This window comes from Gigantopelta aegis, chromosome 9, assembly GCF_016097555.1.
Source record: "Gigantopelta aegis isolate Gae_Host chromosome 9, Gae_host_genome, whole genome shotgun sequence".
In the NCBI taxonomy this organism is placed as follows: domain Eukaryota; kingdom Metazoa; phylum Mollusca; class Gastropoda; order Neomphalida; family Peltospiridae; genus Gigantopelta; species Gigantopelta aegis.
In genome coordinates, this window is record NC_054707.1 from 50474514 (window position 1) to 50486221 (window position 11708).

Sequence of the window (11708 nt, forward strand, 5' to 3'; positions counted from 1 at the left end):
CACAGGCGAAAAAAACATAAGAGCATGTCCTGTCACAATATGTAATTACACTCGTTAAAAAGTCTTTGTTAGTCGATAACATCTTAAAAAGTGCAGCAAACTCAGGAATGTCCCTTTAATCTATACGAAATATACTTGTATGTATTGATGACCACACGTCGAAGTTTGAAGGAAGTGATGGAAGGGGTGGGTGCTACAGGTACTCATTATGAACTACATCGTTGTCTAGCCAAGTAATTTCATATCTTGTTACAAAGTTAACTGTACACATCACTAACCATATTAAGCCAAAAGAAAAACAATCAAAACGAATTATTAGAAGATGAAAAATAATAGAATTTTGGTGAGCATGGCTCTTTTTAGCTAACAATAATAAACGAATGAATGGTGGCAGCGGGTTTCTTCTCTCATTCTATAAGCCAAGTGTCGCAATGTCTCTGATTAAACTGTATGCAATGTTGTTTTGTCAACACAAGACATTCATTTAAATCTTCAGCGTACCTTAATATGTAACTGATATAAATGATTGTTTTATTTTAAATTAATTTTATTTTATGAAGCATTCTTTAATAAACGTTCGAAATTGAAATTTTATTTTCATATGATTATGGTAGATAATATTTACAAACGGGACTTAGGCTTTGTCTCTATCAAAGGCCGTGGTATGTGCTATCCTGTCTATGGGATGGTGCATATAAAAGATCCTTTGATACTAATGGAAAACTGTAGTGGGTTTCCTCTCTAAGACTATGTCAGAATTACCAAATGCTAGACATTCAATTAATAAATAAATGTGCTCTAGTGGTGTTGTTAAACAAACAAAAAAACCTATTAAGGCTTTGTCTGGAAATGCATCACACAGTCCATTACATAAATTACCTAAACAGACTGACATTTTATCCGACAAAGGATAAATTATTCATGAATCTTACGTTGCATGTTACTTTCATACTTCAGACCACAGATTTGTGTTTGTTTTATTACCGCCATGTTCTGAACACGACCACTGAACAAATATTTCCTAAAATAATTCCACGACCAGGCATTTTACAAGCCTTAGATCGCGGAAGTAGCAGTTGTTGGTCATTGTTCCCTGGTGAATAAATAACAGGAAACATGTCGAGCAATATCAAAACTAACACATGTCGTCCTACAACACAATACTTTCATCGCGCGTTTAGGCCACGTCTTGACAAGTGGATTTATGAGCACTATTTCAGAAATTGGTTCAAATAACAAACCTCTGGTAACATTATGAGGCCAAACCTGTTACCGTTTCAGCTAGATTAATGTATCCTGTTAGATAGTAAACTGTCATGGGCTGCCCGGAGGAAGGCGGGGGGGGGGGGGGGGGGGGGGGGGGGGTGTGGGGGGGGGGGGTAACTTTAGACAAAATAATATTTTTAATGGCAGAGAGAGACAGAGAGAGAGAGAGAGAGAGACAGAGAGTGACAGAGACAGCGAGAGACAGAGACAGAGACGGACAGATAGACAGAAACAGAGAGAAACAAACAGAGACAGATAGACAAACAGACAAACACAGAGAGAAAACCAGTTTTATCGATGGCAGACCGACTGCAATTTGAATAGGAAAGACGTGTTGCCTTGGGAAGTGATTTTGGTTCGTGATAGCAATGAATGAATTAATTAATTAATTTAATGTTTAACGACACCCCAGCACAAAAATACACTTTGACAAAGGTAAGTATAAGAATAGAATTAATTGATGATAGGAGTCATAATTTTGTCAAAACATCGTTTGGAAACTGCTTCGTGCAGGGTTTAATCTTTAAAGTTTGTTTAACGACATCACTAGAAAACAATGATTTATTAAATCAATGGCTGGTGGATGTCACATATTTGGTAATTTTGACACATAGTTTTATAAAGGATACCCGCTACATTTTGCACGTTGTAGTTCACAATTATAGGCTAATGTAAATGGTTTAAATTTCAGTCTGATTGAAATCATCTCTACTAGTGGTCTGCCAGTAGATCTAATAGCACTGCTTTGACTCCCATGTCCAGGTGACATTTCGCCGTAAACAATAATTAATTCATCGGCCAATCACATTTCGTTTGTTTCTTTTTCCGGAGAGGGGTGTCTTTTAAAGTAAGTGTAATGTGTTTGCCTAGCATACGCACACCTATACGTAGATGTACGTGGACTGGAAATAGCTCGTTAAGAACTTCTGCTACTAATTAATACTGTATGTTAGCTGATGAACGCAATTGGAGTGGGAGTCGAATTCATCATTGGCTGGCGGCGTGTGGGCTCGTGTGTCTTTCAAAGGAGTGTAATGTGTTTGCCTAGCATACGCACACCTATACGTAGATGTACGTGGACTGGAAATAGCCCGATAAGAATTTCTACTAATAATTAATACCGTATGTTAGCTGATGCACGCAATTGGAGTGGGAGTCGAATTCATCATTGGCTCGTGTTGTCCTCGTAATGCGAATATTTATATAATCACTAATAGGCAAATGCATCATATGTACAACAGCACTGTTACAGTCCGTTCCAGCCCTAACAACTGTATTTTCCCTAAGAGACTTCTTGTTGTCTGCAAACTCCACAGGAAATGGAAATATATTTTCATGGTAGTTTTGTTATGCATGGGAGAAAACCTTATACTTTCATTTTTCTTTTAAGGTCTCACTACACAGAATGCCATCTGCCATTGAAATCCAATGCCCAACTTCAAATGAAAATTCCCAATAGAACGGGTTCTCGTTGGCACTACCAACATATACCACTGCGAACATGCATTATATAAGCATTTATATTTACTCCAATTTGTTTTGCTATATGACTGCATCTGGCTGTAGTACCGATCCGAGCAGGTGGTTCAGGAACTGTTTCACACCGGCTGCATGTTCCGCTATATACCCATGTCCTCAACAGTCAATGCACAATATTACAAACTATCATTGGCAAACTCCAGCCAGAAGAATTACCATTGAAAAATATTAATTGTTTTAATTCTTCCCCAGTTAGTAGAAGTGAATATGTGAACCACGTCACATGTCACAATTAGGAGCTATAGTGGACCGAGATGAATAAACTCTCACCCGGAAGTGAACTGTGTATATTGTATGTTTTGACGTCTTGGCGCTCTGAGGTTGCAATGTCTGTGGCCTGTTTTATTATATGTCGTTTGAAGGTAAGAGCGGGGAACTTCGTATAGATGTTTGTTGCTTAAAGGCATACTGTCACAGATTTAAGAACCTTATTTCTCTAAAAATAGATAATAAATAAAAATTACATTAATTGTTGGAAACCAAATCTGGCTATCGCATCACCTTAACTGAACCACGATGGAGTGAAATCCATGTCATCCCTCTCGGCAATTTTAGTTTTTGAATTATAGACCATTGCCATAATTCAATTATTTTTACAAAATGTCATTAATAATGGAGCATGGCGGTTATGAAGGTGATTTAATAAAGTACATTTAGGGACAAATCAAATTATATTTGTTCAGGTAATACTTTGTTAGACCATTAAATAGGTCAGTGGTCTGTGACAATATGCCTTTAACATGACTAGGTGGAGCGGATTCGTAATCATTACGTGTTTTAAAAATAATATGTTCCTTCTATGACATTATATACGTGTATATCACGAATCAACTTGATAGCATTTTGTCACTCTAGGGTATATCTCTAATTTCTAAGCCTAATATGGTTGCCATTCAACCACTAAAAGTCCTATACTCACCATCTCTCCACTTCTAGGTAATGTAGATGTATCTACAATAATAGTTTAGGCTTTTTTTTTTAAAGAATTCCATTAAAACAATATTAGTTATATTTTGACATGCCCTTTATTGGCATAAATCCAGAAAGACATATATTACAATCTCACTCGTATATATGTATGCCTGTCTGTCTGTCTGTCTCTTTATCTGTCTCTTAGGGCCGATTTCTCGTCGACAGCTCAAATATGCTAGGTGTATATGAATATCACAGATAAATATATACAACTTTTGAATGAAAGTCAGCGTGTCGTAAAATTTTCAAAATATTTTCTTCCAAATATATCTTTTCGCGTCAGTAAAAATAATATATTGGATGTAAAACATTTGATAATTTTTATGTAGTTTTAAGAGAGGAAATCCGCTACATTTTTCTATTAGTAGCAAGTGATATTTTATATGCATGCCCACACTGACAGGGTAGCACATACCACGGCCTTTAATATACCAGTTGTGGTGCACTGGCTATAACGAGAAATAGCCCACCGATGGGTATCGATCCTAGAACGACCGGGCATCGAGTGGACGCTTTACCACTGGGCTACGTCCTGCCATCCTAAACAATTACAGGCCTGCTGGAAAAATCTCAAAACATGGTCGAGGAAGAAACAGAAACCGAATATTATATTGGAAACCTCAGGGGCGTAGGCTGGGGGGGGGGGGGGTCGGGGGTTCGGACGAACCCCCTCCCCCCGATGAAGCAAATGGTCCGCTTTCAGAACTGAAATATACAGGTTTATACATATGGAGTTTCTGGTGGTGTCAAAAACAAAATAGAAATGGTCCACTTGATTCATATTCGAACACACACCCCCCCCCCCCCCCCCCCACCCCCCAGGTCCAGCTCACGCTACGCCCCTGAAACCTTCCACACTGGCCATAGAGCTCTAGTACCGAATCCATCTGGCGAAGAAAAGACGATGGAAGAAATTATTCAAAACGTGTATGACCCTCTATCCAGTAACTTTGAGGAGGATGCCACACCGAATGAAAAAGGTACATGTATAGTGTATGGCACCTACAGCCCCTGGAAATTAGCTATATTATATGAAAACAAAATCTTGTTTGGTACGATCTATCTAATAACCAGATGGAAATTGTATGTACTGACTATGTCGTGCTTCAATAGCCAATGTAGTGCACCCTATTGCACGATTTGCACTTGCTATACTTACTGAAATTAAATATGCAAAGCTATTTGAAATGAACCTTTTGCACGAAACCACAATGCCAATAGTATTTGCTGCATGGATGTAATGTTATGGCCTCTGTTTACAAGTTATAATTCATCGCGGAACATAATATCCAAAGTATGCACAACTTCCTTTGAAAAACGGAATCGTTGCAGAAATTAACACGCGGTACGTAAAAGATATGGCTATTTTGTGGCATGACTTTAAGATCGTCAATATCTGAGACGTTCATATTTCAATGGATCAAGGCCTTAAACGCTCGATTTGGAGGTTTACCTTGAACCTGGTTTAAATTTTTATCCAAGATTCAAATTTGGGAAATGATAATTTCAGTTGAGCTGAGTTTGAACCGAGTTTAAACGAGAAATCGGCCCTAACACTAGCAGTAGCGTCCGCAAATTATCAAATACAACATAGGTATATCCACTCCTAACCGTAAGAGACAGGGGCGGAGTGGGGCAGATGGAGGGTAGGGGGAGGAGGCAACTGCCCCCGTAGTGCTGAAGCAAAACTTCAAATTCGGGTAAAAATGTGCTAACCTGAGATCTTTTTACCATGTATTTCCAGCATTCTACCCTCAAAATTAGTTGTAATCCATGTAAAAGCGTAGTGATTCGTTTTGTAAACCTATATAGCTGTTTAGTAGTAATGCTAATATGAATGTATGTTGTTATCCAGATTCGGGCAATTTTGTTTAATTCGGGCAAAAGCCAGCCTGCCCCCTCCCCACTCCCACCCCACCCCTTTATAAAAATGGGAGCTCATACGTCTGTCTCCACTCAATAAATTCATTAAAAAGGGTTTTTTTAGTTTAAATAATTATGTTTCGTAAAAGACGCAGCGTTAACAAAAACCTGGTCACTACTGTCGTGTTTAGTCATCCGCCTTATAAACTAATTATAGCGCAAGCAGAATAAAATATACGTTTTAACCTGTAATACAACTGTTGCACCTGATTTTGGTTTTGTATTTCATTGTTTTAATAACGACAGTGGCAACCTAAATTATCGATTTCACGTATTTCGAATTCTCATCGTGACAACCGGTGCCTGGTGCCGATATAAAATTTAGAGGAACACGCATTTCAATGGTGAAATATTTAAAGTACTAGTAAACTAGTACGTCCAGCGAGAATTTGCGTATGGATATGTAAACAGGAACTTCTTCTTCTTCAACTTATTTTCGTGTTTATATCCAATTAAGGTTCAATCACGTTGTCCTTGGCACACACCTAAGCTATCTGGGCTGTCTGTTCAGGACAGTGGGTTAGCTGTTAATTGTTAGTGGTTAGAGAGATAGAGAGAAGAGTTTGTAGTGACTTTAGACCTACCCATTAAGTCGTTAAAACTCGCTCTGTATGGAACCCTGTACCTAACAGTCTTATGTCCGATGGCTTAACCATGACGCCACCAAGGCCGGTAAACAGGCTCTTGGGGAATCCTGGTTTTATGGTCGCAAATCGATTTGATTAGCAAATCAAATGTCGCGTTAGATGCAGATTAAATTAGATTAATACAATGACGTCATTTATGGTTATGTAATTGTTTTATGATTTGGGAAAGCATGGGTACAAATTTTAACTCGACATGTAATCGTTATTGCTTTAATTACCAACATTATTCATTGTCGACTGCATAGAGTTTTCATGAGAAGAAAACAAATTGAGTTAAAGTTTGTTTTGTTTAACGACATTACTAGAGCAAACAGATTTATTAATAATCGGCTATTGGATGTGAAGCATTTGGTAATTCTGACCTTTAATCTTAGATAGGAAACCCGCTATATTGTCCATTAGTAGCAAGGGGTCTTTTATATGAACCATCCCACAAACAGGATAGCACATACCACGGCCTTTGATATACTGGTCGTGGTGCTGGAACGAGAAATAGCCCAATGGGCCCATCGACCAGAATTGATCTCAGACGGACCGCGCATTGAGCGTGCGCTTTGCCACTGGGCTACGCCCCGCCAGCTCAGGCTGTTGAGCGTTCAGTCTTTAGTGCGCATTAACCTCCTTCAACGTCACATTTTGGGGCCTACCCCCACCCTCGAGCGTTACGTAACATTTGATTGGTCCCTTGTTACTGCTCCTTAATACTATTACCTTGCCACTCCGACCACACCCACACAACCCATTAACAAATTAGCAAACTACAACACGAATCTCGGATTAATCACGAGACCATCATCTTACATTTACTTCATACTTCTGTCCTCGTGCATTTTATTACACACTTCATACACCGTGATGGTTTAATGGACCGTGACACCATTTTATCAATGTATTAAATTGCAATTCTTTTATTGCTTAATAATTAGGCGAATTTGTATTTATTGAAAGTGAATTGGATCGGGCACAGTATTTGAAACCAGTAAAAACCTATTGTAGATTTTCATCCTTGACCAATTTCTAATTACTATGTTAAAATGTGATAATATTTAAACTGCAAATCAGCAGGGGCGTAGGGTGGGGTGGTCGTGAGGCTAAAACATGTTTACAGTACAATATTAGACTCTATAGGTGTCAAGGGAAATGTAGACTGAGGGGACCGCTCTGTTTATATTCGACCCAACCCCTACCCCACACACCCAACCCTAGGTCCAGACCACGCTACGTCCCTGTTTAAACAATACAAACTTTGAATTGCTGACTAATTTTGCATTTCTGTCCTCCTCTATATAAAATATGATATCTTAATATCAAATGACTCAACTGATTTTTAATGTTTACTGTGGTTTTGAAAACCATTCACCGATGTTATTTACACGTTATTGATTCACCACTGTATGGTAATGCTGAAAACTAATCTAACCTGCACAAAGGCATGAACATAAAAATGAAATATTTGTCAGAATAATTACCACCGTTTGTATGGTACTCTGATTTCATGAATGTTTTTTTTTTTTTTGTATTACGGTCGTGGTGATGTTTTACTTAAGTTACGGTAACGTAAACCCATAATAAGGAATATCACATCATGCGCATTTTGACTTAGTTCTCTCTTCTCAAATGTTTAAAATACATTAATCGCAATGCGGATTTTCCGATATAGCTGTCGACAAAGACCTAAAACACTACATTCACATTGCAAAATCCTAACATTTCAATAGGATGTATTTCTGAAAGGTATTTTCAATAATTTACCATTTTCATTATTCTGGCTCACGCCAAAATGTCACATGAAAACTCTTCCTTGATCTTAGAACAAGCAAAAGGACAGAATGTACAAGAATGAATATTTTATACAGGAAGATGTAGCTGCGGTCAGACAAACTGTACAATGTTGTTGTTTTTAAAGAACTAGTTACTTTTAAAAGAACGGAATCATCATTTATGCTCCCCCGTAAACTTTTTAAAACTAGATGTTCTGAAATGCAATTTCCTTCATTCTACAAATAAAATTTGCCATAAGACTTACTATCAATAATATTTTTGATTCAAAGCCCCCCCCCCCTCCCCCACCTCCCTCCTTCCAGCCCCACCTATTTCTCCGTGCCTGTTTAATACAAGTGTAAATGTAAATGTAAATAACGATGCATCTCATCATATCGTTTTGAATTATAATCATAATCGTAAAGTTTAAATATACTAAAAATAATAGCATTTTGAATGCAGAACAAGACGCCATTGGTGAATCTGTGAACGTTGAGGTGTTATCTGCCCCGATCCTGTCTATAGAGTCTTGTGGTGTCGTTAAAGGGACATTCCTGAGTTTGCTGCATTGTAAGATGTTTCCGACTAATAAAATATTTCTACGATTAAACTTACATATTAAATATATTTTCTTGTTTACAATATCAGTATTTCCAATGTGTTTCTGGTCGTCTTAATATTTGTAAGAAGCCCAAACTGGATTTTCTCGTACGTGCGAAAAAAGTGTATTTTAGGAAATAAAATGAAATGTAACGTAGTACAAATATTAGAACGATCAGAAACACGTTTAATATACAGCCACTAATATTTTATGCAGAAAAATATATTTTATATGTAATTACAGTCGTTAAAAAGTCTCTGTTTGTAGATATCATCTTAAAAATTGCAGCAAACTCAGGAATGTCCCTTTAAACTAAACAAATTTTAACTTTTAACTGTGGATTTTAAAGACAGTAGCCTCCTTTGCAACCGTTCTGTCGCCGGAAATGGATGGTTGGGCCCTCTGCTACTAACCGATCTTAGCGGATAAGGTAGTCTGGGACTTGTAACCCGAAGCAGTCGGAAGGGCCTACTAAACGTACGGTAGTTGGAAAGCCCCTGGACCCATATTCATGAAAAGGTGTAAAGTTACGTCTACAAGTAGCACTTACGTCTGCTGTAGATTTACGTTTACGTGCAAGATCTCAAAGACGGTCGTAAACGTAAACGTAACTTAGTAGGACGTAAATCTACGATTGTAACTCTCACCGGAGAAATTAAAAGAAAAACATTAGCAATGATGGCTACCGGGTAAATAACAAATGTGAAAAACGCAATTTCGTTTGTCGTCTGCTGACAATAACATTGCGAACGGCGAACCATGGCATTTTGGTGTTGGTGAGGATCCGCGTTTTGGTACGAATTTAGGAAATTCTTAAAAAGGAAAAGATAACTCAGGAGAAATGTGGCCGAGTCGAAAACATTCGTTCGATCACCCCAAAAATATGTTCAATCCGTGGGCGTTCGCGATGGCGTCAATTATTGGAAATGCTACCATTTTCTGCAAATAATAGTAAATAACGGCGATCGTGCGTAACTTATTATATGTATACGACTGACGTGCAGCGTTAGTTGTAACCGGAGGCACTCTTATATTCACGTCCAACTTTACACGTAACTTACGTTTACGTTGTTTCGTGAATAGCTCTTCAGTCGTAGATTTACGTTTACGTGTACAACTAGATTTACGATGTTTTGCGAATATGGGTCTAGCACTTAGAGTGATTTTAATGCTAAGGTCGCTGCGTAAAACAAGGCCCTGGTATGTTCTAACACATAAATGAGGTATGAATGAATAAAGGACATTGGAGCCAATGCCAACAAAACCGTGTCTAACATTACGTAATTATCACATATAGTTTTAGAGAGAGAACCCGCTACATTTTTCCGTTAGTAGCAAAGGATCTTTTATATCCACCATCCCATAGACAGGGTAATACTTATCACAGCCTTTGATATACAAGTCGCAGTGCACTGGCTGGAACGAGAAATAGCCTAGGTTTGGCCCACCGACGGGGATCGATCCTAGACTGACCGCGCATCAAGCCTCGACAATCAATAAGGACATTAAACTTACATGTTCATGACCAGTGACCAGCAGAATTCCAACTGTGCATTTTAAATACAGTGCTTGGCGACCGTTCGGCAGTCGGAAATGGACAGTTTTCAAAACTTAAGTACGCGCTAGAATATCAGTAAAGTAATATTTTAAGTAGGAGAGGGCCTCCTATAAATAAATAAATAAATATATATATATATATATGTACATTAAATTGAACAACATTGGCTACTGCAATTTTCAATAAATACATAAACTAATCAATCAATAAAATGAACTATTGAATTAACTGAAAGAACAGAAAAGGGGGGAAATAGAACTCATCGATGGATTAACAGTATTCTTTATTAACATTTTATGTTCTCAGCCCAGCCGGTAAGTAATAACAATAGTAATTAAATAGTAACAACAAATAAATGATTTCGCGCCACGAGGTAAAGTATTCTTATTCAAATCGTTGTGTATGTGTAATGTATTTGTGAACAAGTTCAAATAGATACATTATATGTAATAAAATATGTTTTCAATCAACAGGGTAGGGATAGAATGGGACATTCGAACTAACGTTAGACGTGCTCATGAAACCGTAAAATAACACAGTGGTGTCATTGAGCGTGTTATTCTCGAAATAACACCCACTCGCCACCCACATGCTTTTGTTAGTGTTTATTGTTTGTTTCTTTCTTTCTTTCTTTGTTCGTTTTTGGTCTTTCTTTTGATTGGTTTGTTTTTGTTTTAGGTTTTGTTTAAGGGGGTTGAGTTTTGGGGGAGTTTGGTGACTGTGTGTGTGTGCGTGCGTGCGTGCGTGCGTGCGTGCGTGCGTGTATGCGCGTGTGTGCGTGTGTGTGTGTGTGTGTGTTTTGTTTGTTTGGGGGGTTTTCATCAACATATACGCCTTTCAGACTGATCAGATCATGGATATTCCAAAAACACACACACATCTGAAAGTAATTTATATTCACTAATAGCGTGTCAACATTTATAAATTACATCAATTTCACTACGTAACCGTACACCTGTATTGAAATTTATCTAGCAGTAACTTGCATTATTCGAAAGGATACGTTGGCCGCGCTCGAATCCGTGCGGCTGAATGTGATTAAAAAGGTAAACCAAGTGCCGAGGTAAACGTTCTGCTGGCGGCCAACTTCCTGGCGTCCCTTACCAACGTATAGTGCGCGACAACGGAATCGCATAGTTACATGTGTGAGGCGTCACAAACAATGAATGAATGAATGAATGTTTAACGACACCCCAACACGAAAAATACATCGGCTTTGGGTGTTAAACTATGGTAAAGGCAAACAGTACGTCACAAACAAAGCAAACATAATATAATAATACAAATAACTATAAACATATAATAATTTTATTTCATAATTTGTCTTATGTTATATTACTGTTATGGTAACAAAACATTTACAACTAAACAGTGCAAAATTTCAAAAAATAGTTTTCCGTTTTTAGAATATTTAATATTGAAAATTTTGTTTTTTATGTTT